Source organism: Ciconia boyciana, chromosome 13, assembly GCF_034638445.1.
Source record: "Ciconia boyciana chromosome 13, ASM3463844v1, whole genome shotgun sequence".
NCBI classification, from domain to species: domain Eukaryota; kingdom Metazoa; phylum Chordata; class Aves; order Ciconiiformes; family Ciconiidae; genus Ciconia; species Ciconia boyciana.
The window spans coordinates 4,450,885-4,477,099 of NC_132946.1; the positions used below are offsets into that span (position 1 = coordinate 4,450,885).

A 26,215-nucleotide genomic window follows, 5' to 3' on the forward strand; every position below is an offset into this window, starting at 1 on the left:
TCGTGCAATGTTCAGGGAACTGCCTGTCCCCCAGCAGAGATTTCTGCTAATAACTGGAATTCCTCTTGAGGGCATTAACCTTATGCACGTTGCTGCCATAGCTTTGAGTTCTTGTATTGATGTGATACCACCATTTGCCTGTATTGAGAAAGTAATAGGAAGTCAAATTCTGTTGTCTGGAGAAATTAAAGTTGCCAGCAGTGAACTTTGCATTCTGTAGTGAAAATCAAACTCACTGGCAGGGGAAAGCTGCTTGTGAAAGATGCACAATTCCATTTAGGTTGCTAATCTCCAGATAAGTTTTGCTAACATCCACCTCTAGCATTTGGGAAAGAAATGTGATTCTGATGGATCATCGAAGTGTCATGAGCAAGGAGGTTTGCTAGTCACTAGGTGGCAATGTTGATTCACGTTTAAATTTAAAAAAAAAAATATTTTTTTTCCCCCAAACCAGAGTTGTTTTCAAAATGTACATATGTCAGCACCACAGAACAAAATTCAGGCTTGAAGAACATGAACGCTTCAATGTGCAAAACGAATTGAAGTCGCTTTTTTTCCTAAAATGTGTAATGTGGTACAGTAACTGTGGTAAGAGGGGTCAGTGCTGAAATGTCCCTTTCCTTCTGGTTTGCTGTTTCATTTCCTTCCTAGCGTACTGCCTGTCCCCCCTCCCTGGGGTTGCAGCATTCCAGTGGGCTGGATTTCTGGTTTCCTGGACAGCTTGCATTGATTCATTAGCTGAAAATCTGCTGAGTAGCTTTGTGCTCTTCTTAGAAGTCTTGAACGACTTTAGGATTTGAAGTTGAGGGTGAGGAATTCAGATAGCAGGATGTGGTGTTGTCTCACAGCAGCAACTGCAGTGGTTCTTCATATTCCGACTACCTTGTGTCTCTCCAGAATGAAGAATTTCGGTTAATGCTCTTGCTTGCAGGAAACTGTTGCCCTTAGGGAGGAAAGGGCTAGTCTAGGGAACTGTACAGAGGTTGGAGAGGATGCATTGGCTTTGCTAGCAGTGCCTCTGGCAGACTCTGTGGTGGTGATGACTGATGCTGGAAGGAGTCCCTCTCTGCCTGGAAGGACTGCATTTGCACAGCTGAACCTACAGCGAGGGGAAGTGTGGAAAGGGAAAGGTCAAAATGTGCCTCTCCTGAAACCTCAAGGCTCTTCAAGGGCGAGGAGAGGAGGACCAGATAGTGGTCCTGTTGTATTTCTGTGCTCCATCACCTGGATCCTTTGTCTTGCTTTGAGAGTTCATGTTGATACTCTCAGGCTTTCCTTTAAATCTTGCAGAGAGATTGATTCGTATTTGGGCCAACTATGGATGTAGTGTAAAGTAAGTGATGGGAACCAGCTGGAAGCCTTCATTTTGCCTGTGTATATATATGTATGCTGGGCTCAATAATAAGAGCAGCTCTAGGCATACCCAGGTCACTGCTTATGCATCTCACCTGTAGTTCCAGTCATTTGCACCTTGCAGGGACCAAAATGTGGCTAATTGTAACCTCAGCAATGGGCAGAGCTGCCGGTCGCCTTCTGTGACTGAACGGCTGCATGGAGAGCATGCAGATGAGCCTGCACCATCTGCCAGGGCCACTGTGGCTCCAGCTGCGTGGCGTGAAGTTTGGCTGCTAGTTAGGTGGCCAGAGCTTGAATCTTAATATCACGAACTGCAGGGTGGAGGAGAAGCTTAATTAGCCAAGGAAAAACATTGCCCAATCCACCCTATGGGTGCGTTCTGTGTGTGTGCAATCTGAGCTGGTGCTGGGGGAGAGGCAGCTTTTGCTCAGACTGGTTTGAGTTTTGAGATTTTTGTTCTGTAACCGATCGCTGACCGCGCATGGAGCCAGGCTTCCCAGCAGCAGGAGGATTTGCCAGCCTGCTCGGTCAACCTCCATCTTATTCTACACAGGGATCCCTGCGTGGAAGCAGCGCTTGAATTTCTCATATCTAATGATGCATGTTTCTCCTCCCTGTGCTCTGACAGAGCAAACCAAAGCTGGCAATTCTGGTAAAACTAGGAGCGGCACATGTTGCTTGTTGACTTGTGCAGCACTGGGAAGTGAGCGTGCACTTTTGCACGTTGGGGGAAGTACTGTTTCCCACCAGAAAAGGAAGTCCATCCTTTCTGCTCTGCCTCCCTCCTCCCAAGACCCCATATTGTTGGTGAAGACAAGGCTTTTGTTCCCGGGCTGCTTGCTGCTATCCCCGGCGCCGTGTTGCGGGTGGGGGAGATGGTCTCCCCTCTTTGCAGTCTCAGCACAAAGCACTGCAGGGCTTTCAGCCAGCGAAGAGATGGGGAGGTGAAAGCTGCCGTTGCCATGGCAATAATGCATGCACGGAGCAGTGCCGTCCCTCCGGTGCTGGAGAGCTGGAAACCCTCAATGCTCAATTCATAGCCAGGCCACATTGCAGGGACTTGCATTTCCAAGACTTTTCCTTAAAACTCCTTTGCATAGCTTAAAATTTTCATTACTTTCTTGTACAGAGTTGTCGTCTGCCTCGGTGCTGGCTGGACGCGAAGAGGCAATGGCGTGTGGTTGCGTGGTGCTGAATTGCATTGCCCTCGGACTGGGCAGCTGCCCCTCTCGTGCGTGCTGTTAATGAGGCTGTGTTTGGGGAGTGGGTTTGCCTGCTGGGTGTCTGAACTGCCACGCTGAAAAAACGAGTATTGATGTGCCTGTGTCAGATGGATAAAATCTCCACTCTTTGGCCTTTTTGTCTTCGGGTTAGGCTCTCTGGCCACAGCAATCCTTGTGTGTACTTTTAATTTGCAGGACCAAGACGTGGTGTTTTAGGGGACTTCTTTTTAAGCAGCTAGAATGTCTCAGGATTGATTTCAAGGTGCTGGCTAGGAACAGATGCACCCAGCTGCTTTTAACCTTCATTTTCTGTTGGAAACGAGACAGGTTTAAGCTTGTACAGACTTCTGCCTAGCAAGCTGTGTCTGAACATGGCTTCTCTTAGCAGGGTGCTAACACTGCATCCACAACCTATGTTAATAAGCGTAAGTCACGTTGTATGGTTTGCAGCAGCTTTGACGTGAGTGGCCTTGCTGAAGTAAATTGTCGCATGATGAACAAGACTTAAAGTTATAGAAGGAGCTAAGGGGCATACTGCAATGCCTGTGATCTCTGTACCTGGTGCGGTAATGGGGCACACAGCTGCTTGTGATTCAGAGGTGGGTAACAAGGCAGCCCCAGCCACCTATGATCCAGTTACAAATGTTTTATAGGGTGCAAGGGGAAATGTTTGTGTAATCAAGTACCCAGCAGCAGGGGATGTGTTCAGGATGACATAGCCTTCCAAGGATGTCATCCAACACATACCACAGGGCCCTTTACTTCTATGCTAGAGGCTGGCCCATTGCTGCCCGGAGCTGCCCTGCCCGACTCCAGATGCGCTGCGGTTTTGGGCTTAAGCTGTATCAAGATTTGTCACTGGCAGGGTGCGTGTGCAACGTGGGGAAAAAAAATTGTTCTGGTTAGAGAAATTGAGCTTGTCCAAAGTGCCTCAGAGTAGGATGTGCATATGGAGAATTACTTAATTCTCCTTGTTTTGCAACATGTTTTCCCAGCTGTTGAAGTCTGCTGTCTCATTCAGCTTCCTGACAGCAGCGCAAACATTTTGAAGGTCCCATGGCCCCGTCCCATTCTCTGTTCAGCCGTTCTTATTGCTGTTCTCCGTATGCTTTTCCTTGAGCCTATTTATTTAGATTTGATTGTTACTTAGAGCTTAGCCCTACAGCTTTAGTGGAGAGCAGAGCCAAAGATGGCACTTGCTTATGGCAGACCCCTGTAACTTATTTCTGGTGGCAATGACCTCAAGAACCAACTGCCTTGTTTAAATTCCCATCCTCCTGTCTGTGTCTGTGTGAATGCAGCTTAGTGGAATTAGTTGGGATGAGGAGGAAGGGGAAATGTGGTGTGGAGGACCTTGCTATGCTGGGGACAGTTGGGAATGGAGCACTCGTGCCTGCGTACACTGTTGTCCAGAGGCCTGTCTCCCACTTGTCCAGGCTGGCGGAACAGTCTAAGCCATCTTTTTGTGACTCTGCCATCTTCGTCCTCAGTGTTGCATCCCTGAAACCTCCTGCTCTGGAGCTGTCGGCTTTCTCCTCCAGCTCGCTGCCTTTGCTGCACCCTTTTTAAATGAGCGGTGTGCATGGGAACACGCTCCACACTATTACTGCCAAAACCACAACAAATGGCAAGTTTCCGTCTGTCGTCTCAGCTCGGCTCTGAGGCACTCCACGGCTGGGCAGGCGATTTTCATTTTTCTTCCATAAAAGGACATTGAAACTCGTCTGCAGCAGCGATGCTCTGTGCTGCAGGCAGGGCAAGCGGCGATGCTATCGACGGCAGCGCCAGCAGTGCTGCAGCAGGAGCGCTGGTGATTTCCGTATCGCTCCTCAAAGGGATGGGCAGGAGGGAGGGACCAAGGCCGAAGGTGGGGTTGAGGTGATTGTAGGCAGCAGATAACACCCCAGTAGATTTTATTGCCAAGTCCTAAAGGAAGATAGATAACAGGAGAGTGCTCCTGGTACAGCAAAGCCTTAAAAGTACAGTCCCGTGTAGGAAGAGTGCACACGTGCTAAACCACGTGGTCTGTCCCATCTAGGCGTTGTAGGGTCAAAGTTGCATGGGCAGTGCTGAGAGTTGGGAGATCTTCTCATCCCCAGCTTTATGCTGGGCAAGATACTTACCTTTTGGGGGGGGGCTGCAAGGGGAACAAGGGAAAGCCACATGCCAGGGGCTCTCCTTGCTTCCCTGGAAGCTGGATGGTGCATGCCCACAGCTTGCTCCCTGGCTGAGAGGGAGCATCTAGGAAATGAGCATCTAAGAAAGCCAGGGACAAGGAGTGAGTTGTCCCCCTGGGAGGAACTCCTATAGCTTGCTTTTTGGTGTATACTTGGTCTGGGCCGGGAGCAGCAACAAGAATTGAGTGGTGCCAGCAGTAGCTTGCTCCTAAATGCCCCTTTCCAGAGAGGAGGCACGATGATCAGCCCAGAATCACTCTTTGCCTTGTCTATATACCTTCCTTGGGACATGTAGGAAGGGGCTGTAGGAGCTCCAAGAATATCACCTGGAAAGAGGGTAGGAGCTGGCTGGGTTAATTGCTGTGGTGGGGTGGAGAGACTCCATCAGTGGAAGCTCAGGTGCTGCTGTTTTTACAAGGTCAAGTCTATTTATGCAGTGGTATGTGGAAATGCTTCACTTGATAAATGAGTCTGACAGAGGAGGAGAGGGCCAAGCACAGCCTGGAAATGGACCTGAGGAAGGAGGTCAGTTTAAATGGGCTATCTGTTTCTTAGAGGGGGGAAAAAAGCTGCTGAAAGCAAGAGCTCAAACTAGTCTCTTTAAAAATAGACCGTCTAAGTCAGTGCAATTTCAAGCAACAAAGCTAACTCCTGTGCTTGCTTTCTACCTTATATAGCAATATCCATTCAGTGAAAAGGCAATTCTCCCACTGTTTACTGACCAGCGAATACCTCTGTCAGGTCCATAAGAGGTAGCAGTGCTATCTTCCCTTCATAACTTTGTCCTTTGCCGAGGAAAGGTCCAGAGGTAATAAGCTGAAAACAGCTTCATCTGGGGATGGAAACTTCAGCCTCAGCAGTCTTGTTTCGCCTTCTCTCCCTGGGCACAGCCTGCGACCATTTGGGCAAAGGAGCTGCTGTGAGAGCAGCTGCAAATCTGTGGTGGTCAGTGCAGACATGCGATGAACAAAGTCTTTGGAGATGGACTCCACGAGGGGCTGGATAAGAGCACCATGGGTGGGTGGTGCCGGGGTGTGAAAGGTCCTTGGCTGCCTTGATGGTGGCAAGTTGCTGGAGTGGTCCCATAGCCATACTGCTGAGGCTGGAAGGACCCTGAAGGCTGTAGTTGCGCTGAGGGTTTGAGCAGAGGCTGAGACACGCTGCAGGCTGAGATGAGCTGTAAGTTTTGCTTTTTCCTCCTAGGTCCCTTTGAAAAAGAAAGGGAGGAGTGGTGGTCTTCCACTTCATGCAGGGAATAAGAGAGGGAGTAATGTAATGCGATTGCCCGAACATCAGGGAGAAACTCTAAACCTCTGTACGGACCAGAGTGCTCAGATTGCTTGATTTGTTTGATTTTTAAACAGTGAAGTAACTTAGCCTCTGTCACTTGTCTGCCCTCACAACAGGTAGTGATGCCACCGAGCTGCCCTGGGACTGCTGTGGGAGCTCAGCACAGGTACCCTTCACGGCAGCAGGGGCGAGTTTAAGGTTAAAACTCTGCCTGATGCTACTTGTATTTGCAGAGCATTGGAGCAGGGTTATCATTTTGCTGCTGCAGTGGAAATAGAGGTTGGAGAGGATGGAAAAAGGCTGTTTCCAAGCCAAATGAAAAACATTGTTCTGACCTTAGTCAAGAAGCTACATCTTCCCTCCCCCTCACATTCCTGTCGTAGTAATCACTGATCTCTAACCTCAGCTTCATCTGCCACAGCTAACCACCTAAAAATGCACTTTAAAAACCCCAAGTCTCTGCGTACACCTTGTCTTGCTGTACCTTAGCGCTTCCAGGGCAGTTATCTTTGGAGGGGCGTGAGTCAGCAGTGGAGGTTTTGAATAGTATTGTGTCAGGGCAGCTGATGACTGTCTCCTTCGGGCTGGAGCACTGAGATGGCCTAACCTGGTGTGTGTAGTGCAAGGAGGTGTTTTGCTTCTCCTTTCTGTATGCACATAAACAGATTTCAGCAGATGACAGTCATCAGACTTCCTGAGCTAATACAAGGCTGCTGCAGACGATGTCCATTTTGGAGGCTGTCAGTAGAATTTGCTTCCTAATTTGGTCACAGTGTGCTCAGGGCTGGCCTGCTTTCCTTTTTTCTTTTCTTTTTTTTTATTTTAAAAACACCCATCCTTTTACATCGTTGTCGTGGAGGGGAAGCTGTTTGTGTCGGAGAACCTCCAGCTCCTCTCACTTCCTCTCCGCAGAGGAAGTGATACTTGAAAGGTCTCTTTGAAAAAGCAATGCAGTTCTGAAGCTGATCTTTCCAGTTTTTTTTTTTCCTCCTTTGCTGTTCTTTCCTGAGCTCATCTTAATGAGCTTGCTGGCTTTTTATCCCTTCTGGGTGGTCATCTGAGCCCTTAGTGCAAGAGGACTTTGGAATAGTTCTCTTAAGTGACAGAGGGAGCTATGCTGCAGTTAAATAATAACATTGATAAGCTGATGTATTGGAATATATATTGCAAGGGGGAGATGTGTGATTTCAGCTAATGGAAAGAGCATGTGCTGTGTTTTGCTTCATACATCACCACTAATGAGGCCTGATACCATGTAGAAAGCTGTAAATGCCAAACACTGGGAGAGAAGTAGTGTGGCTGGGCAGCTCTGCTAAATGACCTTTAAGAGTTAGCTCATGTGTCTTGCAAATCCTCAAGAAAACTATGGACTGCCAACCCCTTTAGAAGATGCCTGCTTTTTGGTGTTGGACCAGTCAGCCCCAAACAAGCCGCCTTCCTGGTGTGCAGAAGACAGTTTAGCCCTTCTACTGTCAATGTGAGTTTTCATTCAGCAATAGGAACAGCTGAGGAATCAACACCAAACCTGTAGGCTCCTTTTTTCTTTTATGGAGCAGATCATCTTGAGTGCCATCACACAGCACGTACAGGACAACCAGGTGATCAGGCCCCATCAGCATGGGTTTATGAAAGGCAGGTCCTGCTTGACCAACCTGATCTCCTTCTACGACAAGGTGACCCGCCTAGTGGATGAGGGGAAGGCTGTGGATGTTGTCTACCTAGACTTCAGTAAAGCCTTTGACACTGTTTCCCACAGCATTCTCCTGGAGAAACTGGCTGCTCATGGCCTGGATGGGTGTATGCTTCGATGGGTAAAGAACTGGCTGGATGGCCGGGCCCGAAGAGTGGTGGTGAATGGAGTTAAATCCAGTTGGTGGCCGGTCACAAGTGGTGTTCCCCAGGGCTCAGTATTGAGGCCAATTCTGTTTCATATCTTTATCAATGATCTGGATGAGGGGATCGAGTGCACCCTCAGTAAGTTTGCAGATGATGCCAAGTTGTGCGGGAGTGTTGATCTGCTGGAGGGCAGGAAGGCTCTGCAGAGGGACCTGGACAGGCTGCATCGATGGGCCGAGGTCAATTGTATGGGGTTCAACAAGGCTCAGTGCCGGGTCCTGCACTTGGGTCACACAACCCCATGCAACGCTGCAGGCTTGGGGAAGAGTGGCTGGAAAGCTGCCTGGCAGAAAAGGACCTGGGGGTGCTGGTCGACAGCCGGCTGAATATGAGCCAGCAGCGTGCCCAGGTGGCCAAGAAAGCCAATGGCATCCTGGCTTGTACCAAAAATAGTGTGGCCAGCAGGAGTAGGGCAGTGATCGTGCCCCTGTACTGGGCACTGGTGAGGCCGCACCTCGAATGCTGTGTTCAGTGTTGGGCCCCTCCCCACAAGAGAGACATGGAGGGGCTGGAGCGTGTCCAGAGAAGGGTCTGGAGCACAAGGGTGATGGGGAGCGGCTGAGGGACCTGGGGTTGTTTAGCCTGGAGAAAAGGAGGCTGAGGGGAGACATTATTGCTCTCTACAACGACCTGACAGGAGGGTGTAGTGAGGTGGGGGTTGGTCTCTTCTCCCAGGTAACAAGCGATAGGACGAGAGGAAATGGCCTCAAGTTGTGCCAGGGGAGGTTTAGACTGGATATTAGGAAATGTTACTTCACTGAAAGGGTTCTCAAGCATTGGAACAGGCTGCCCAGGGAAGTGGTTGAGTCGCCATCCCTGGAGGTATTTAAAAGAGGTGTAGGTGTGGTGCTTAGGGACGTGGTTTAGTGGTGGACTTGGCAGTGGTAGGTTTACGGTTGGACTCAATGATCTTAAAGGTCTTTTCCAACCTAAATGATTCTATTCTATGATTCTGTGCTGGACTTAGCAGGAAAAGGCGAGGGGAGTTTCAAAGTGACGCGGTCAAGCATACAGCTCCAGCAGCTTTATTCAATGCTATCAGGACGCTTGTGTGCCGTAGATGGTGGTGAAGCTATTGCTGTTGAGGGAGCTGCTGTCTGTGTTGGAGAAGACTCCCTGACCTTGGAAGCACAGGGAGATGCTGGGTTACCTACTCAAAACCAGCACTATTTTAGGTTCAGAGTACACGTCGTAAACAGCTTCAGCAGAGCCTCAGGTTAAAGTGCACCAGGAGCAGCTTGATTACTGGCCTTAAAGATTTGGCTGTCGATGGGCAGGTACGGGCTGGTCTCTGCAGAAGTTCTTCTGGAGAGAGGAAACTTCAGTGTGTGTCATGGGTTGGATGCCAGGTTACCATTGACCTCTGAAACATGACTAATGGAGAAATGGGAACATGAAGTGGTGAGGCAGCAACTTTAGAGATGGGAAAGGGAAGGTGAAATAAATTCTCTTCTAATTTAGTAAAAATCACCTCTGTGTGTCATTCTTGCATGTTATCTTCTAATTAACCATGACTGACTCACCACTTCCACCTGAAAGGAATAATATGTTTTGAAGTATATGGTTTATAATCTCAGTAGGCCAGCATTTCTTCTTGTCCTTCTCCCTCCCCTTCCAGTGCCCCCCAAAATGCATTCTCTTATTGCTTTTAACCTTGAAGCCTCTTTTCTTCTGCTCTCTCTCTGTTACTACTCTTGCATTATTAATGGGACTGTAGCAATCCAGCCAGAACACTGACATTCCTAATTACTACTTGTAGCAGAGGAATGAGGAGCAAGATAGAAACTGGGTCAGGAAATGTTGTCATAATAAAATGATACCATCAGAACTGGGGAGCAGAACTCTTTGTACGAGCAGGTTTGCATTGGAAACGGTCTCCTTCACCCGGTGGCATACCTGTGCACGTTCACCATGCGTGTCCTCCTTGCCTATTTGCCACGTGCAAGTGGGAAGACCATCTCGCACACACAAAAAGGTTAATGGACCTGTAATTTCCAGGAGCAGAGGAATGGAGTGATATGTTGTGTTCTGCCTGGTAGCACTTCAAGCATCACAAAATTCATGTGCTCTTCATTGCTGGCACTGTAGTAGGAAGCCCCTTCCCTTGTTCGTGTCAAAGGCTAAGGAAGCATAAGTGACTGCGTTTATTTTTGCATTCAGTGAGAGCTTGTCACACTCGATGTGTTCAGATTGTCCTTGGTAGTACCAAGGGCATCCTGTGGCGGCAAACAGCTCTGTATGCTTCGTGTAAGAGAATATGGCTGCTATGAAATCAGAACAAGAACGTTATTTTGAGGATGCAGCAATTAACCTGTGAATACTGGGCTGCTGTAAGCATAAGGAATGGCCTGTTTCTGGTTAATGGAGCTGTGCCTCTTCACTCAATTGGGCAGAGCATCCGCTTGGGAATCTGGCATCCCTTGGAGGCCTTGCATGAACAGTTGTGTTGTCGCATTAGCTTGCTCCTTGAGAGAGGGGCAAGTGTGAAAAGGGAGGTGTCGTTTACTGGAAACTGTATCAACTCATGGTAAGTGACAGTTAGAGAAAGTAATCTCTTTAAACAGATGCTGTCTTCTTTGAAATAGTTAAAACAGCTAAAATGCATAGGTCAGCAATAAAACACAAGCACAAATTTGATCAGAGTGTGCTGGCAAAAGACTTGAAGTCCATCTCCCAAAAAGATGCTTTAAAAGAAAAAAGACAAACTGAAGACTAATCTCTCCCAGAGGTATACATTTGCTTGCTAGTGATGAGGGGGCAAGAGCATGTCTCTGGGTGAAATGGCTGGCTCAAGGTGGCAGATTCCATAGAAGTCTCTTGGAGACAGGGGAAGGGACTGTGTGTTTCTTCCCTCTCTGTTGCTGGTCCCAGTATGCGTGACCGCCTGCACGTGCATCAGCTGGGTGACACTGCTTTGGGATGAATATGGGGAAGCATCAAAGCAATTTGTGCTCAGTCCCTGCTAGGCGGTCGTGCATCCAGATAAACTAGTAGCGTGCTTCATTTATATTCTCGACAAAGCCGGGAGGCCGGCATATGAGCAGCACGACTCCCTCGCAAGTCAGATGGTAACTTGCACAAAGCGAGCTGGATATTTAGGCTGGGCAGACTTGACAATATCCCCTTTCAAAGATTATCCTATAAACTGTCCTAGTTGCGCACCGCCTTTGGCGCCTGCCTGAGCCTTTTGTAAGGATGAACAGTATTTTAGAGAGGCTGGCTACTCTAATCTCTTCTCCATGGGCTGAAAAATCTATCCTGCTGTAGCTAGCCAACTTTATTTCTCTAACTGATCATAATAAGTGTAGGGCTCTTAAATCCTGGCTCATATTTTATCCGTGGTGTTGGTAGGGCTGTCTGTTATCTCGAAGCGAGACCGAAGCAGAGCTGTGCTAGCGCAGCTTAGGGCATTTGAGGGAGAGCAGACATTCCTGTTAAGTGGGAGCTGATGATAGCAGTAATTTCTACCACGTATTTAATAAAGCCATTGTGGAGTGGGAGAGGTCTAGAGTTTACAACCTCAGTATTATTTTTTTAAAAGGCAAGTACTGATTTGCCATTAAACCCGAGCATTGTCGGTAAGGCAAATGCTTTCTCAGTCCAAAATTTCATGTGCACGTATTTAATTAAAAGGCGACAGGGTTAATGAAGCTTGAGTGCATAAGGCTTCATTCCCTGAATTTAATTTTCTTTAATTGCTCCAGAGATTGAGATTCCCAGCTGTGGTTGTCCCCTAACATGTGAATTAAGGAACTGGAAAGGGACAATTTGAATTGTGTCATTCAGTACCAGCTTCTTCCTCTTCTGCTGATTTTTCATCTCTTTGGTTGAAAGAGGATTAGATAAAAATGCTTTCTTAAGTCAGTGTTTGTGGTGGAATTGGCAAAGCTGTGAGCTGCTGACACTTCGGACACTGGGAACGAGGTGAAAAACAGGGAGTGTTTGTGCACATCGTGTCACTCATCCCTAATGTATTACAGAAGATTGAGAGCAAATACAGTTTTTATTCTCTTCCCACCGCAATACCTGCCATCACGTTCAGCATCAGTGGGGTTGGGTGAACTAAATTGCCTGCCACAGCCCAAATCAAACCAGCCTTCATTAGCATGCAGTTTAAAAAAAAAAAGGTGTTTTGGGGGTGGATTTCTTGCTTGTTTACAGGGCGTTTGAATAGTGGTTCTAGTGCATAAGACCTCTGTGAGAATCAAGGTCTTTTTGTGATCCTCTCGTGTTAACTGTTGGGCAGGCTTATAGTCCAAGCTCTGCAAAGCTCTGTAAAATGCAGCAAATTCATGTACCAGCAAAATGATCAGTGATGAAAATAGCTGATCATGTTCCTGACTTCATTATAATAAAAACTTACGACCCTTGCTGAATGTCCCCGTATGTGGCACTCTCTATCTCTATTTGTGAGAGATGCTGTCAAATATTCCAAGGCTACTGATATGTTTTTATGTGTCCTCATGGGCTTGTTAGCAACTATAGCCTTGACTAGATGGTTAATAGAAAATAAAACTTCCAGCAGCAATAGAAGACATCGGGTGTTAATTTAATACACATCTAACATTGGAACAATGGGAGCAACGAGTGTTTTAGGGTTTTGCCACAGGTTTGACTCCTTTTGGAGGTCTTAGCTGTCAAAAATCCTTGGGAAAATATGTAGTAGCATCCCCTTGATCTGGTGGAGACTTGCCATAACCAGCCGGCATATGATAACGATGAATCACAGCCCCTACATGAAGAGGTGTTTCAGAGCTGTCAGGCTTTCCCAGTAAGAAGCTGGTGGCTGCTGGTAAGCCGTGGTGTATAAGGTGGTGCCTGGTGGGATTGTTTGGGATGAGCTGGGCTTTGCTCTCAGGAAGGTATCCATCCTGTCCCCTCCCGTTGCTGCAGGAAGAGCCGCCCTGCAGGTACCCGTGCCGCGGCAGCGGAGCTGGAGGGGTGCAAGGGTGGGTTTGGCACCCAGCACCCTGGTGATACGCATTGGGAGAGGTGGCACAGTGAGAGGTGCTCTCCGCATGTGAGCTCAAACCTGCGTTAATCAGCCATATCCACTGAATCTGCCTGAACATATGAATCCGTAAAACCATTGGGGTTAAAAAAATTTAGTTCCTTTCTGGCATTCTTTAATTCTTCCTTATCTCTAATCAGCCTGTTCAGCTGGAGTTGGCACAAATACCTCTCTCAAGCTTGTACTTCTGGCCTGAAGGAAACCACCTTCTTTGCTACTACATAACACCTCTCCTGCACCTTGATGGTTTAAGCAACCTCTGTCCTGCCACATAACTAATGGCCGGGTCGTCGTGCTGGGGGCCAGGAGGTCCAGGGCCTGGCCCGTGTGTGGCTGCTTCTCCTGCCGTGGGCTCGGGGAGCAGAGGTGATGCTTAAGTGGTCTCCATGCTGCTACCAGTGTAAACAGAGCAGATGTTTCCCTGAGCCGGGGGAGCATTAATGGAATGCATCGGCCCCGGCTGATGTAAAACATCGCTGCGAGTTTTGGGGATGAGGTCAGTGGTACTGAAAGCTGATGGGAGTTTAATGTCGAGTCTGCCTCTCTGAGCCCAGGGGTCAACAGAGAAAGCTGCGGCTAATGGAAACGCATGTATGCTTGTCATAAATCAGTGCCAAAATACTGAACAGGCATAGCTGCTGCTGGATCCTGCAGCCAGCAGTGTTTCTGTAACCACCCATTAGCTATTTGGTGGCTGCTTTCCTCGCCGGGTGCTCGTAGTGTTAGTGTTTGACTTCAGAAGAGACAAATAGAGGCTGAAAACGGAGGGTTTGGGGAAAGCTTTACCTTCGTGTGCTGGGAAAGCCCTGCCTGCTTCACCGCCTTCCCCCCTGCATTTGTGGGGTCCCATGGCTACTGCGTGCCACCCATTTAGAGAATAGCAGGAGGGCAGCTGGGATCTTGTTTTAAGCAAGTTGTCCTTCTGGTAAAAGAAGATGGATCATGTTTCTGCCACGAGGTTGCTAGGAAGTCTGGAGGCATCCAGGAAAGCGTCGAGAAGCAGGAGGCAAAGCAGGCTTGGCACTGCTTGGAGATCATATGGTTTTTCTAAAAACAAACAAATCTTGTAAAAAGTAGAGCAGCATTTTTCTAGACAATGAAAAGTCAGTTTGCTCTCCAGACCAACCAACATATTTCCCTGTAAAGCTGGACGCTGTAACGTACCATTTGCCAACAAGATAAGATGGTCGTATTTGTTCAGTGATTTATCCTCTGTGAAGCTAATCTGAAAGAATGCTTTATTGCTCTATTTATTTTTTCAAAAGAAGCTTCTTTGACCTCATTTTTTGTGTTGGGAGCATGCATGCCTTTAAGCTAAATCTCAAAGCCCAGTCAAAATTGGGGTCTGTCTTCAGGGTTGCTGCTTAAACACAGAATCTGCGGGCTGTTAGTGGCAGAGATGCCATTCAGAAGCTGAGAGGTGAGCATCTCTCCCCAAGGCCTTTTCTGTATTGAAAAGCCTCACGACGATATCCAGCCTCATACAACCAACAAAGCCAGTCTGCAGCTAGAAGGGGTTTGGGTTTTTTTTTTTCCTTTCTGGGTCCTCCTTCAAGGGCAGAGGTTAAAACAAAACAGATGCTCTTGGACGGTGTCTGTGCTCAGCTAAGAGGCAGTTGCTGTAAGAGGCCTTGGCTCCTGGCATGTGAAGCGAGGATGCTACCTCCTATTTACAAGCGGATGTCAGGTTTAATAAAAAAACAATCTGAAAGAGCCAGATGATCCCCCCGAGTGGGGTGAGAGAGGAGTGTCAGTGGTGTTATTGCATTACCTCCATCCTAAAGTTTGTGTATGCAATTATCCATGTAAGTAAAACCCGAACGCGCCTCCGTATGGCACGTTCTCCCCAAACAAGGGAAAGGCTTACAGCTATCAGAGTGGCCTGCGAAGAGAGGGATGGATCTTTCAGGTAGCTGGAAGCTGTGCCAGTTTGTGTGTTTGCTGGTAGCCTGCTACTATATTTAGGTTCTCTTGGCCTCCCAGAATGAACGCATTGAACCTTTCTAGATATGGAGATAGGCACAACACCAACCAGCTGCTCGCCTTTATAGTTGTTTTCAGCCTTGGTCCTTGCCGTTCCCGTGTTTGGGGTAGAGGATAGTTAGATGTGGTTACATGAACAAGAGTTGTTTCTGGAGCTGTTCTGTCTGCAGATGAAACCTGGGGTATTTTTTAAGAAAAGCTTCTTTTTGGAGTATGTTTTTATCCTGTGACTGTAATGCTTTGTGGTGTGTTTCAGATGTGCAGAGCAAACAGCAGGCACTTTGCAGCAGTCGTTAGGACACTTTTCCAGTTTTGTACCACAAACAAGCACGCACATACTTTCAGAGGCTTTGTTTTACTGTAAGAGATCCCTGTCTTGAATAATTCTGACCTACCCATGTAATTAAATAAAGCATTTTTTTTCCTTCTGGAACTTTATTCTGGTTGCAGCTGTTGTACAAGCTATAGATTTCTAGATTTGTGTCAGAAAACTGTGACTTCAGACCACTGGGATTTTTGTGGGTGGGTGAAAGTGATAACAGATTAATGAGTTTTACTTAGCATCTCCATCTGCCAGACTAAACCATGTTCTGCATAGGAGATTTAACACAGCTGTTTTGAGCTGGTCCTCTAAAAGCAAAGCACCCTTTACCTAGTCAAAGCTGACCTGTGATCTAAAAAAAAAAGCATTGCTCTTTTGAAAGGCAGTGCCTACTGTATATTTGCTTTCCTTTTCCTGATCCAAGCACTGTGGTGAACTCAAAGTGTGCAAATGAGGAAAAGCGATGATATGGAGCAATGCAGGTGATCCGCTAAGGACCAGGTACAAGCCCCTGGTCGTAATTTGAACTCTTACGTATTGCTGTGACACTTGCAATTGCCTTCCTCTTGTTTTACCTCCATAAGTAGATAAGTTAAAAGGTGTAGTATAAAATCAGTTACCTCGGTACCAATGTGGGCGACTCGTACCAGAGGAAAATGACTGGCAAGCAATAGCTGTGCATGGCCGTATGCGTAAAAGTGTACGTGCTTTCTCAAATTGCGCTTGGCTCAAATCTGTCGCTGCGAGGGGCAGCCTTAAAATCCAGCTGCGAGCAGAGCCAGGGTGAGGAATGAGATGACCCGATCAGGCAAAAGCTGCTGTGCATTAGCTGTAGCTGTTAGCTTTTCTGTTCCCTCCTGTGAGCTCTGAAAGTTAAATGAGAATGAAGTAGCTGCTAAATAAGAGACGTGTTACCCTTCGCCTGCATCCGTTTACATGTAGCAAGTTGCCATGGCTAAGACACCGATCAATTATTGTTATTTTGAAATTGAGGATTATTCTTCAGCTTGTTTGGTAGAAATGGGTGTCTGTCATCTCCAGTGTCCAGAAAGTATCTGCAGAAGCGAGTGTTGATATTAATGTGCGTGTTGTGCGTTTGCCCGCACATACACACTCCCCTGCCATTCCTGTATGCCTTTTCTCTAATTTTTTTCATTGCCTGCGAGACTGGATAAACAGCCCCGACCCTGAGGAGCCCAAAGGCGCTGGGGAGTTGGAGGGTGTGGGGGAAAGGCTGGCTTGGCTGATTTGGCTATGTAAAATGGAAAGGTATTTACTCAATGCATTGGGTGGACTGTTCTTGTATGTAATGAGTTGTGCAACTGCACAGCTGTACCAAAACAGACCGAGGTCCTCTGACTTGTCTCCCACATGGACTTGTTACAACTCCTTGTCAGGAAGATGCAAAATTCCCATGATCTGTTTGCATGTGTTACTCCAGATTGCTTTCTGCTCAGAGTGCCTCTCTCTTTTGGAGTATCAGTGGGCCTTCTCGCTGCTTTCTGTGCGCTTGGTGATAGATGCTGTCCTAAAAATTTGGACAGGATAGTTCCTCTGAAGTACCTCACATCACCGTGGAGAAGTGAAAGGGAGCCATGCAATTACCAGGAAAGCTGCTGTGGTCCTTGGACTTGCATGCTGGGGCATGTAGAGTCAGAGAAAGATCATATTTTCTTTATATTATGGTGTTAGTGACACCAAGTGTTTTGTTCTGATTCTTAGTCAAGAATGACAGGAAGCTAGAAGACCCTTAGGAAAAGTTTAAAGTATTCTCTGCAGTCTAGAAATCCTGCCTTACGGTAAGATGTTAAAGCTAACTCTTTAAAGAGAAATGTTATGAGATCACTTGGTAAGTCTGTAAATGTACACCTTCAGAAATGTATGTAACATCTTAAATGTAACAGATAAGATAGTATTAAAGGTCTAAAAGGCAAAGCTGGTTGAAAACCTGTGCTTTGAGTCAGCCTGGAGCTTTTGGATCAAGTTGGATATCTTGATTGAGAAGGAGGAAGGGAGATTTTAGGCTTAATTGTAAATGGAATTTTTGATATAGGTAATAGATGCTTTTATAGGACTCCCTACTTTAATGGTCACTACTTTTGGCTTCATTCTGGGTTGCAGATTATTGCTTTAATATCATTACAATCTGTAGCCCCACCATTTCAAGCTGTGATTCAGCTGGATTGTCCAGGCTAAGCCAGACTAGGTGTGAACAGACGTGGCTGGCTGACAGCCAAGGAGCTGAAGAACCGCAAGAAGCGGTAGCCTGGATTCAATAGGTAACGCGCTCCCGGGGATTGTGTGCTGTGTTAATTAGCGCTACCAGGGGAGAGACAACCTTGGAACATGTGTGATTCAAAGGCCAGACAGGACAGACTCAAAGAAGAAAAATTTAGAGAGCCATTAGACGAAGTACCACTGATGGTGCAGAAAGCCCCTGGCCCACAGAGAGCAGCATGCAGGAGCAGCATGCCTGCCCTGTCCATAGGATCAGGTCTAGAGGGACTTACAGCGTAAGGTACCACACTAGGTCACGCTAATTTTGCTGGTGGAGAAAACTAACACCATCTTCATATTCAGAAGTAAGAGATCTGTATGAAAAGGGCTGTAGGTAATCAGTGCATCTAAAACTCCGCTTTTGGCCTGAACTCTGCAAAACAGCCGTCATTTTGGCATGGTGGTTTGTTAAACGGCCATTGTTCCAGGCTGAAGGGAGTTGTTTCTGTACGTATATACTGAGAGAAATCTTATGCTATAAACTAGGGTTCCTCGATTTCTCCTGCTACGGAACCGATGCATGTGGATGTGGGCATGCGGGAAGGTCCTGCTCTGGGTTCTTCCCTGCATGTTACTGTCTGTGACTCTCCACTTTTGGATACAGATGTTTATGCATATGCTTAGAAAAGGCTGGTCTGGAAATAAACTCCTCTTTGCAGCACTCCACCTCCTGCTTCATATTTTAAGACTCTTTATTCTTTCATAGTAATTTTCCAAGTGGATTAGCACAGGTCACCAAAGCATCCACATCAGTAAAATACAGCGAGATGTTACTGTCATCTCCTGAAACACTCCAGCACTCCACCCCATTGCTTATCAACCCGCACTCCAGTAATCCTAATAGCTATGTCATAGCAAGATTAACAGAAAATCCAGGCAAATATTTATGGTTCCCTTCAAGGTACGTATTAATCCGAGAATGCGAAGTGGGGTAGATGCATTACGAGGAGAGCTTGGAAACCTTGTTCATGAGGGCTGAGAAGGGATTCTGCCAGGCTGGGTAAGCTGCTGCTGCTGGCTTGGGGAAGAGGCGTGGGGCAGCCGATGCCGCTGCCGTGCCCGTGAGCGTGCAGGGGGGGATGCAGGGGCTGGGCAGCCTCCGTGGGTAGCATCCCCCAGGTGGGGATGGGGAGAGGAGCAGCTGCAGCTCACAAAGGAAGAAGGGGGGACAAGAACCAGTGTCTCAGCTTCCCCCAGTGCTATAGCAGTATCATACAGCAACTCGGTGATGAGAGTGAAGGAGAAGAAACACTAAGGCAAAGTAAAGGAGAAGAAACACTGAGGCAAAGCAAAGGAGGAGCAGCCTGAGGCTGGAAGAAAGAGGCAAAAGAGCTATACAGCAAGGTGGCATCTAATAAATGCCTGGGCAGGCAGTACTGGGTGGGAGGTGATAGTTTTAATCATGGAGAAGACTGGTTCTTTTTTGTAAGTGGGGCTGTGCAGGTTTCTGGAGTTTGGGGAGTGATGGGAGAGGGCTAACGGGGCATGGCTTCCTCCCCCAGAGTAGAGCTAGTCCCAGGGTGATCAGGGGCCAAACTCCAGTCTAGCTAATGATGAGGGTACTCTCCTAGCTTTAAAATACCTGTGCTCATAAAAAGATCTAAACTAAGATTTTAATAGCAGCATGCCAACACTGACCAGAACCATGCACTCAGGAGCTGCTGTGGAGGAAGACCTAGTGAGGAGTGTGGTAAAGTCCGGCAGAAACCAGACTCCAAAGGGGAGAGCTGGAAAAGGAGGAGACTCTGACTGTAGCTCTAAACTCCAGGAGATACTTGTAATGTCGGTAGTCAAAGAATGCTTTGTGCCTGGCACGACTGTGGTAATTGCTAATGCTTATAAATATCGCCCCCTCTTTCCCGGGGGGGACGACCAGGATTCCTTGTAGTTTGTGTGGGTTTGGGGAGTGGTTTTATTCTGAATCAGCTGCAGAGCTGTGACACCAGAGGGAGCAAGTGAGCCTGAAATAGTTGCTTTCAACAAAAAGCAGCAGCAAATAATCACAGCCTTTGCAAGAGGTAAATTAAAACCATCTCCAGCCTGGGAAACATGCACAGCTCAGCATCTTTCCTCCATAAATATTTCCCTGCTGCTGAATCTTTGTAACCCCTTCGGTGCCCAGCAGCCATGTTCTTCCCGGCAAGCCGCCTCCTCACCCTGTGCTCCCTGAGTGCTGGGCAGAGATTTTTTTGACCTGTCTATAACGGAGCTCTGTGGCTCTGTTGGACCTTACTGGCCTGGAGAAGTCAAGAAGGGATTGGTATGAAACCAGTCTGGCCTTCCTGCATGGCACTGGACAGCCTGACGTCCCTGTGGAGCGGTCGTTGGTACTGGAGCAGTAGATTTAGTAATTTCCTTAGCACCCCTCATGCATTTCTACAGCTAAAGCAACACTTTAGCTTTGGAGGAGGTTGGTCTTGGTGTCCTCTGTCACCCCCTTTAAACATGGGAGTTGTCCAGTCTTTGCACACTCATCAGGAGCAGTCAAGTAGCTGTAAGCGTGGGGTTTTAACATTTGTGTTATCAAAGCTCAGTCCCAGCCAGACGATGTTCTTTCCCACCCTCTCTCAATGGCATTGCATCCTTGTCTGCACAGAGATACTATGAGGCATATGTGGGATTTTGCTCCAAGGAAGCTGAGAGCAAGCTGCCGTAAGAGGGCTCCAGAGCCCTGTTCTTGAGTACGCTCCTTTGTGGAGCGATCTTCCCCTTTTTATTTACCAGCATGTCCAAGCTGCCTTAGCAAAACTCTCTTACACCTGCTCTAAATATTATTTTTTTCTTCTTGTTTTGCTCAGACTGGTTATGAACCTGGTCTCTTTGTTTTAACCAGTATAGATGTACATGCTACAAAAATGCCTTGTACTAATAAAGCTTATTTCTTTGTCTCAATAGAGAAATTTGACTTAGTAAGACTCCCTCCCTTCTACTGTTGTGACTATACCCCGTAGCAGGAGCTGTGTCGGTACAGCTGCAGGGAGAGGAGGCCTGAGACCACTTTGAGAGGCACCCTTCATCTGTATGCAGCGTGCTGTGTGCCTGTCTGGTAACGAACACAATGAGCCTCGGGGATGGGGTTTGGGGCAGGGGAGGGAGTTGTTTTGCTGTGACAATACAAATTGCAATGGATGACTCTTCAGATAAAAGCAATGTTTTTCAAAGGAGAAAAAAAAAAAGTAGTGTAAAATAATAGCAGTTGAAATATGGTGGGAATTCTAGCTTCAAGTAGGTGTGGCTTGCTAGAAAAACGTGGGGCTGTAGGTGTTAATTCTGGAAATGTTCTTCCCCTTAGGGTGTTGAGGGAGCATTAAGAAGATCATGCAAGAGCCAGACATCCTATGAGTAAGCGTCCAGCAAGTTTTCTGTGCAAATATTTGGACATGCAGTAATGAGTTCCAGTGATAGCTGACTGCTGACTCGTACCATGGGAGATACTGGGGGAGAGTAGGGACTGCGCACTTGATAGCATGCTTACCAGTGAAGATACAGCTGCCAGTCTGGTACATCAGGCGCAGTGCAGATGGCTAACTATTTATATTTCTGTTGTGCCTAGAGCAGATTCCTCCGTGTTACACTGTCTGGGGGAAAGTAAATGTCCCCTGGAAGCCAGAAGCGGTAAGGAGGACAGTGAAGTCCAAGTGAAGGCAAGACAGTGAAGTCCAGTAGACCTAGTCCTGCTCTAGGGGCTTTTTAGGAATCTCCTTGTTGATCCTGTTTAGGTGGAACATTTCTAACCCCGCTGTGAATCCCTGCTAGAGACTGGTTTTGTTTTCAAGCATGGCCAGTGTAAGATCTGTTTCTACTTTGATCTGGCACCTAGCTGTAAGCTTGTCCCTTTTTCACATAGACTCCAAAGACCACATTAAAACAGGCTTTCTTAAACTGTTGTTCTCCCAAAATTGTTCGCAAGGAGAAACTAAACTTAGCCAGTTGCCGGTAATTCAAGATGTGTGATGGTTGCACTGGTGAGGCAGCCTGTTGTGTCTTGTTAAGCACAAATAGAAATTCCAAGGAAGGATAGGATAATTAGAAGCAATCCAGTGATCCTTGTGACTGTATAAAAATAACAGGACTTTTTAAGGATGACTTATTTTTAGCAGCCTCATGTCAAAAAAGTCCTGTGAGGCTTTGCATCTGAAAACAGTAAAATGAGGTATTGTACCTGCTTTTTTTTTTTCTTTTTTTCCTCTGAGTATGTGTGCTGAGGCTCTTGCTTCATAAAATAAATTGGCTTTGAAAGTTGTTGGGGCAGCTAACGTAGCCCACTGGCTTGCTTACAAGGGGACATCAGCACCAGGTTTAGCAGTGGGACCCACAACTGGCCAAACACTTAGTGGGTGGTGAAGATCTGATTTGAGAAGAATGTGTTTTGAACAATGCACCCAAAGAAACCTTGCAGCCTGAAGCTGTCTGATGTCTATCTGATCTATATTTAATTTTGGTGGTTTATTGTGTCTCGGGGAGACTAACTTTCTTCTGTTTGCCTGTCCTGTAACGAGGCTGTTCCATAAGACAAGGTGTTTTTCGGGCTTGTTCTGAAAAGCTGCTCTTCCAAGGGAGAGGTTCCAGATTGGTGGCCAAAACCAAAAAGTGTCGTTTTTGTGGGTTTTCTGTTATAGTATATCCTCTTTGGAAAGTCAGGTAGTAGTGTTTATATATATATATTTTTTAAAAAAGCGGGGTGAGGGTTGAGGGTCTCAATAGCTGCTCACTCTGGCTGCCAGGCAGCATCTAACACACCACACCAAACCGTTTCACAAAGGTGCTCGGTTGTAGCGTGTGTGTGCGTGTGTTACCAAAAGTTAAGCTTATGCACCTGAACAAGGCTAAACAAAATTAAACACTGGAAGTGCTTTTGGGTGCTGTGCAGGGAGGACTTTTGCTGGAGAGCAATTGGTGATGTTTGGGAGTTACACCGAGTGAAGCAGCTTGTCCTAAGGTCTGGCATGGGACAGAGCAATATTTCCTTTGGTATAAAGGGGAAGGTTGCAGATCTTTTAGCGTTGTCTGGCTCCCTTCTTGCTGAAAGTCTTCTGGTTTGAGAGGCTGATGCTGGGGAGGAGGGATGCACCACAAGTCTCGTGCGTGCGGGAAGCACAGTGGGGAAGAAACTCGGAGACATAGTGAGTATGAAACAATGATGCTTTCACTTTCTCCAAAATGCCTTTTCAAGATAAAGCTCCAACTAGGTAGTTTTCTCAGTAATAGCAACCTCCTCCCAAAAAACTACACTAGATGATGTCTTGGGATCTTAACGTGCCCTATGAGCATTACACTGACTTTCCTCCCCAGATGCCGTTGTGTAGACATCATCTCCCTTAATAAGACTTGACAAACTGAAGCTCGGGTTCGTTTTTAATTCTGGAGTCGTAATCAGTTTTGTGGTTTCCACCCAACACTGCTGCATTGTTTTATGTGATTCTGAAAGTGAAACTAGTGCCACACAAAAAATGAAATTGTCCTGTCAGCTTTTGTTGTTGATGCATCTGAAATGCAAGGTGTACAGCACTGATGGCAATTGGTGAGAGATTTTAAGTCACCGATTTGGTGACTTAAAGGGCCGTTTGGCCTTCATCTTTCTGTAAGTGGGTTTAACTATGGCTGTGTTTAATGGTGTAAAGGTAAGAGAATACTTTCGCATTTTAAAATAAAAAAAAGGCATAAAAGCAAAGTTGGTGTTCCTGAATAAAATCGCTTTTGACTGCTCTTATTTTTGGATTGAGCGTGTCTGCATTTAAGCTCAGGAATTCAGAATAATATATGATGGAAGAAACTTAGGGGTTTGTTAAGCAAACATAAACATGCACTAACTGAAAGGGCAAATGCATTCCTGATTTAAACAAAATTCTCAGCTTGTTAAACATTGTTTTCCAGCAGATGCATAACTTGGGTTGTGTGGAAAGGAGTATGTTGGGTCACCTGGTAAAACGGTGGATGGTGCATATGAGGAGCCCTCGCAGAGGCTTCCCGGACCACGCACGGGAGCCCAGGGCAGAGCTCCCCGAACGCTGCCCAACTCTGCCTGTTTGCTGATGTCTTTTTTTTGTTTCCCTCCTCTTTTGTCTTCCCTTAAAATGAGACATCTGTGCTCCTCCACGGTCTGGTGTCGTTGCCCATGTGTATCCCTGACGGAAGCAGGAGAAAAACCCTTTAATCCTTATGGGGGGAACGGTGGTGGCCTCTGGTGTTTCCGGAGTTTTAAGGAAGTTGCTGAAGTTCCTCCTTGTTGACTCCCCTCTGCAGAAATGTGACAGATGGGTCTTTTCCTTTTATGGCCAATAATGCTGGTTTCTCTTTGCAATAAAATCCTGGGTCAGAAGTGGAAGCAAGAAGTCGGACAGGGGAAGGGGGCTGGTCTTACCAGCTCCCCATGGGTGGGGATGTGATTTGCGACATAGTAAATTCTAGGCTAAAATAAACCAAGTTACAACATCTACCCGGAGGTGCTGGTTTTGTTTGCTTGAGGGGTGCCTTAGGTTTTCAGTCCTGTTGCTTAAGACAGCAATTAGGAATTGTGACTCTCCTTAATTTCGTGGGGAGAAGTTGATCTGGCCCAAACCCAGGATGGTTTTCAGATAGTCTGATTGAGTCTAGATAACTCTGATTAAATCTAGGTAACCACAGGAAGACAATACCCACTTCTTTTTGACAATCACCTTTAGTCCTTCATGCCAAGCCAAATGTCGTGGTCTCTTACAGGGATGTCTCGGAATAGTTTTCTCCCTGGACCCTAAAGAGGCATTTTCTACAGCATTTAATGTGGTCTTTGTGCCTGACACTTGGCACTGGCTTCACTCATTAGCTGAGAAGAGGTAATGTCCCTCTAGGTGGTAATTGCGGATGGTGTTGGTAAGCCAAAAGCCAGCATTGTCAGCCAGTAATGTCTTTTACAAATCATGCGTGGCTGCAAATGGTTCGATGAATTTGAACCTTAAAAGTATTTTTCTAATAAAGTGAATCTCCTGTTTCTTGCTACAAAGTGCTTCATATCCTGTTTCGCGATGTTAATGCAAATGGATTGTTTGGCAATCGGTTAAATTGCTCGATTTTTAAGTGGTACAGTTTGTGTTTCTTCCCTGCAAAACCTGTTGGCTGCCGCTTTAGTTTTGGTTCTTATTCAGCACTTGAGCTCTGAAATTAGGAGGGGGGGGGGGGGGGGAAGAATAACTGGTTAAGAGAGTCTGTTGTGATGTTCCCGGACTTTCCATGAGCCTCCTTTGCTTCCAGTAGTCGCTGACCGGAACGAAATGGTTCATTTATGGGCTCCCCCGCTCTTTCCTCTGGCAGGCAGCTGAAAGACCATGGTCCAACTGGTTGTTATTTCCCGACTTGAAGAAATGAGTCAGACATTTGAAGTGAGAGTGGTGGACGTGGGCTCGCACAACCACCTCAGTACGTTACACATCTCGTGTTTAATTCCAGCCACCCCTTGCTAGATCACCGCTTCCAGTAGCGCGTGTACGGTTGGGGCTTCTCTTTCGGAGAAAGGTGTTTTGAAGATCTCTGTTCCTTGGTGGTTGACTGTAGGAAGGGCAGCGGGGTTTGCTGACATGGAATGCCTCTTCCCCGGGGTTACTAACTGGTGTCAGCAGAAGCTAAGCGCTTCCCCACGTGTTGGGGAAGCAGTTTGGAAATAGTTTTCAGTAGCATCCGCATATTCTTCAACTCTGTTTTAATGATGGTGTGTTTGTGATCAAACTTTTTTTTTTTCCTTCCTCTCCTTGTCTTTACAATAGAGGTCCCGGGAAAATGAGAACAGGATCTGTAAGCTGCTCTGGGGCTGGGGAAATGGCCGAAACCAGGCCTGTTTCTAAATACTTCACTTGTGCTGCCAAAATTGTTGATTTAATCTTTCGGTATCCCACACTCTGCATTTTTGTCTGTGGTTCGTACCCCTCTGAGGGTATCGTACTTAATCCTTTCGGAGGAACTGCATGTACAGCATAACTTAATAATCCACCCTTTTGATAAGGTAACCCCCAAAGCACCAGTCTTGATCCTTACCTACATTCAACCATACCAAAGCACTCCCTATGTACAGTTCTTTTTAATTTTTTCTTACTGTTTGGGTGTAGGAGGAGGGAGATGGTCTGTGTGCAGTAAAGGTGACCAGTGGTCTTGCAGCAGGAGCAGCATTCCTCGGTGGCCCGGGGTGGTAGGATGGCTTTTCTTCTCCTGAACCAGCCAGGATTCTCCCCTCAAAACTGAACCGATGTCAGTGATACAACATGAAATATTCCAGTTTGTTTTGCTGTTGTGGTTGGGTCATGGCAGAAATGACTGTTGCTACTTGGGAAGGAGTGCTGGGTCTCAAACAGATCCCTGGAGATGAGGTGCCTTGTGCCCTTTTTTTTTTTTTTTTTTGCTTTTGCAGAAAACGGCCTTGCAACATCTCTGGTTTGTAGACAAGTCATGCCATGCAAATAGTTGAACAGTGTGCTTAATTGAACTTGTGTGCTCTACTAAAGCAGGGGGAGAAGAGGGGAACCGATCTTTCTGATCAGTGTTTGTAAGCGTAACAGAAAGGGAACTGCTTGCCTTGGGATTTCACAATGCCAAGGGTTGCAGCGTGCTCTTCTTGTCTCACTTCTCTTGCGATGGGCTGTCTTCTGCACGGCGCTGGGACCTCACAAATGTTTCAGGGTCCAAGACGTTTTTGGTCTCGTTTTCCCTGCCTCTT

The 26,215-nt window shown here is 46.8% G+C and overlaps 1 protein-coding gene and 1 long non-coding RNA gene across 5 annotated transcripts in view; both read left to right on the forward strand.

Moving 5' to 3' along the window:
- Positions 1-26,215, forward strand: part of RNF216 (ring finger protein 216) — an 84,825-nt gene that overhangs the window by 33,849 nt on the left and 24,761 nt on the right. The window lies entirely within an intron of this gene.
- On the forward strand, positions 17,350-23,608 carry LOC140658786 (uncharacterized). Its single transcript, XR_012044868.1, has 3 exons — positions 17,350-18,535; positions 20,431-20,581; positions 20,828-23,608. It is a non-coding gene; the product is annotated as an uncharacterized lncRNA (long non-coding RNA).